Here is a 4,644-nt window from a genome sequence, read left to right as displayed (position 1 = left end):
TCTTTTCAACAAATGATGCTGGGAAAACTAAATATCCACATGCACGGGCTGGCCCGGTGGCACACTGCTACAGTGCGTCGCTTGGGAGTGTGCCAGCGCTCCTGCCAAGGGTTCGGATCCCACATACAGACTGGCTGCTCACTGGCTGAGCAAGGTGCGGGGGCAACACCGAGGGTTGCGATCCCATTGCTGGTCCAGGTCCGGTACGGGCGCGACACTGAGGGTTGCGATCCACTGCCGGTCATGAAAAAAGACAAAAAAGGAAAAAAAAATATCCACATGCAGAAGAAAAAACTTGTACCTTGAACTAATCCAATATACAACCAACCAAACAAACAAATGAAAAACTCAAAATGGATCAAAAACCTAAATGTAAGACCTAACACTATAAAACTCTTAGAAGAAAACATAGGGCAAAATCTTCACAGCACAGGATTGGACAATGATTTCTTGGATATGACATCAAAGGCATAGGCAACAAAAGAAAATACAGATAAATTGGGCTTCGTGAAAATTTAAAAATTTTGTGCATCAAAAGATAATGTGAACAGAGTGAAAAGGCAACCCACAGAATGGGAGAAAATACTTGCAAATCATATATCTGTCTTTTTTTTTTTTTTTTTCGTGTCCGGCAATGGATCGCAACCCTCAGTGTCATGCCCGTACCGGACCGGGACCGGCAATGGGATCGCAACCCTCAGTGCTGCGCCCGCACCTCGCCCAGCCAGTGAGCGGGAACCGGTCTGTATGTGGGATCCGAACCCTCGTCGGGAGCGCCGCTGCACTCCCAAGCGGCGCACTGTAGCAGTGCGCCACCGGGCCGGCCCCAGGAAATCATATATCTGATAATGGACTAATATCCAGAATATATAGAGAACTCCTAAAACTCAACAACAAAAACGTGATTTAAAAAATGGACAGAAGAGTTGACTAGACATTTCTTCAAAGAAGGTATACAAATGGCCAAGACTCATGTGAGAAGATGCTCAACATCACTAACTGTTGGGGAAATGCAAATAAAAACTACAGTGCGATACTACTCACACCCATTAGGATGGCTACTATCGAAAAGCAAAGTAATAAATGCTGGCAAGGATGTGGAGAAATTGGAGTCCTTGTACACTGTTAGTGGGAATGTAAAATTCCACAGCTGCTGTGGAAAACAGCATGGCAGTTCCTCAAAAAAGTAAAAATAGAATTACTATATGATCCATCAATCCCACTTCTGCATATAAACCCAAAATAATTGAAAGCAGAGTCTTGAAGAGGTATTTGTATCCCTGTGTTGATAGCAGCATTATTCACAGTGGTGGAAGCATGAAAGCAACCCAAGTGTCTGTCAATGGATGCGTGGATAAGCAAAATGCGGTATAGACCAGTGAACCTCCAAAAGTTCATGGAGCAATGGAATTGAAAGATAATATAAAAATATAACAAACTTTTTGTAGTACCCTCATGCATACAATTCTGACTTTAAAAGGAAGGAAATTCTGATCTATGCTATAACATGAATGAAACTCAAGGATATTATGCTGTGTGAAATAAGCCAGTCACAAAAAAGGTAAATACTGTACTATTCCACTTACATGCAGTACTTAGAATAGTCAAAATCATAAAGACAGAAAGTGGAACTGTGGTTGCCAAAGGCTAGGATGGGGGGAGTTATTGTTTAATGGGTTTAGCATTTCAGTTTATAAGATGTAGAGAGTTATGGAGATGGATGGTGGTGATTGTCGCACAGCATAAAAATGTCTTTAATACCGCTGAATGTATGCTTGAAAATGGTTAAGATGGTAAATGATTTATGTGTATTTTACCGCAATAATAAAAATTGGAAAAACCCTAAATTATATTTATATATTTCAGCAGCAGTGGAAAATTTAAGTTGTATAAAAGGTAAAATTTATTATAACATAATCATACCAAGCATCTAGGAATGACTCAAACAAAATATGGGCAAAATCTCTACTTAGGAAAATACAAAACCTTTAGAGAAATTATATAACTAAATAAAAAGAATAAAATACTCCATATTCTGTATTGTAAGGGTTTTAGTTCTCCTAAAATTAATTTAGAGATTCTATATAAAACCAGTCAAATTATCAACAGGCTTTGTTTCAGGTGGGGGAAGTTGACAAAGTCCATTCTACAATTTGTGTGGCAATACAGAAGGCCAAAATTACTCAAGACGCTCTTGAAGAAATATAAAATGGGACTGGGCCGGCCCGGTGGCACACTGCTACAGTGCGCCGCTTGGGAGCGCAGCGGCTCTCCCGCCGAGGGTTTGGATCCCACATACAGACCGGTTCCCGCTCACTGGCTGAGCGAGGTGCGGGCGCAGCACTGAGGGTTGCGATCCCGTTGCCGGACACGAAAAAAGACAAAAAGGGAAAAAAAAAAAAAAAAGAAATATAAGATGGGACAACTAGCTCTACCAGATATCAAGATTACAAAACTAGAGTAATAAAGCAGCGAGATTTTGGCACAGGGAAAGATAAACAGACCAGTGGAATATGAGAGAGTCCCAGGACGGACCCATACATATACGGACCAATGGAAAAAGTTGTGTTGGGGAAAATGGGTATCAATATTGATAACTCAGTGCATACACACAAATCAGTTCCAGGAAGATTATAGAGTTATAAGTGAAAGGTAAAACAATAAAACTTCCAGGAGATAAATAAGAAAATATCTTCTTGATTAGGGATAGAAATTTATCTCATATACAAGACACAGAAAACACTTCAGAAGATGAAAAAGGCAATAATGAGTAGGAGAATATATTTGCAATGTATTTGGACGGTGTCCAGAATATATAAAGAACTCTCACAAATCATTAAGAAAGAGAAAACTCACAGAAAAATGTGAAGACCACTTGAATAAGCACTTAACAAAAGAGAAAATCAATCTCATTAGTAATCAGGGAAATGCAAATTAAAGTCATGGTGAGATGTTATTACACGGCTAGCAGATTGACTACAATTTAAAAGTCTGAGGATGGCAAGTGTTGGCAAAGATATCTAGCAACGGTAGCCTTTATCACTGCTGAAGGAAGTATAATTCGGTATAGCCACTTTGGAAAACTGTTGCACCTAGTGTAAGCATATCCTGTGTCTGGCAATTTTCCTCCTAGGATATGGGGTACCTATGCACATATGGATCATGAGACATGTTCTAGAATGTTCATTACGGCATTGTCCACAAAATTTGCAAATTGGAAAAAAAGTCTATTAGCAGGAGAATGAAGACATAATTGGTGGTATATATAGATATGCAACAAGGCAAATGAAAGAACCTGTCATATGCAACATTATGTGTTAATTTTACAAATATAATATCCTAAAGTTCTGGGTGGATGTGAATTTTTGAGGGACACTATTTGCTATGGGTTGAATTGTGTTCCCTCAAGAGGTGGGTTGAAGTCCTAACTCCTCATCCCCACCCGTACCTGTGAATGTGATTGTATTTGGAAATAGGGGCACTGCAGACACACTCAAGTTAAATGTGAGACACATTTGCCTTCTCTGGACCTGGCAAGTGACTAAAATTACTCGTTGGGCATTTCCCTGGGATTCTTCAGGTCTCCATCCGGAACATTGCACTCCCTACCTGGCAACACTCTTTTCTAGGGCTAACATTCCTACCGGAGCCCCTGGCTTTCCCGGGCTTGCATCACAGACTCTGCTGGGGTCCATGGCCGATTCTCTTGGGTAGAGTTGAACACGACCCAGAATGGCTCTCTCTCCCCTGTGGCCCGCAGGACACCCAGGTGTCTTTGATCCCCACTTCTAGGTCCATTTCCAAGAGTGGCATCGCTCCTCCTGCCTGCGGGGCCAGCTGCCCCTGCTCAGCCTGGAGCCTCCCTGGGTGGGCGTGGGACACCCCTCCATTGCCAGGGTGCCTCCAGGGCACGTGCACCATGCTTTGGGTGGAGACCCCTTGAAGCTCCTTCACCTGGCTTGAGGTGAGGGGAAAACACTCCCCGACTCTTACTCCTTGAGAAGAGTGGGGGAAAGTGTTCCTTACCAATACTCTTCAATCTCCAACAAACTGATCCTCTTACACCCTTCTCGGTGGGTACTGATCTGGTTATCAGACACGACTTTGAAACTTCCACATGGTTCTCTGTCCCCGGCCTCCCTTTACTCCTTGAGAAGAGTGGGGGAAAGTGTTCCTTACCAATACTCTTCAATCTCCAACAAACTGATCCTCTTACACCCTTCTCGGTGGGTACTGATCTGGTTATCAGACACGACTTTGAAACTTCCACATGGTTCTCTGTCCCCGGCCTCCCTTTGATATCTGATACCTATTTTATCTTGGACTCTGAAGTGAGACTTCCTTTTAACTACGTTTTTAAAATTACATTATAGGAGTCCAGAAAGTGTTACTCATCTATTCCACTATTAATGGGCATACTTAGAATGTTTACTGCTTTTTGCAAATTACCAGTAGGGCTGCAATGAACATCTTTGTGCACATCTCCTGATACATGTCTGCTAGAGATTCTCAAAGGAATGTGCCCAGGAGTGAAATTCCTGGGTTGTAAGCATGCTTTAAACCTATTATAGGTTTATATAATTCATATATTTATTTTGCTGTTTTTATTGCCAAAATTTTCTCTGTAGTGAATGTACGAATTTA

The sequence above is a fragment of the Galeopterus variegatus genome, unplaced genomic scaffold, assembly GCF_000696425.1.
Source record: "Galeopterus variegatus unplaced genomic scaffold, G_variegatus-3.0.2 Scaffold2726, whole genome shotgun sequence".
In the NCBI taxonomy this organism is placed as follows: domain Eukaryota; kingdom Metazoa; phylum Chordata; class Mammalia; order Dermoptera; family Cynocephalidae; genus Galeopterus; species Galeopterus variegatus.
The sequence above is the reverse complement of the archived record's forward strand: the minus strand, read 5'-3'. Positions refer to the sequence as shown.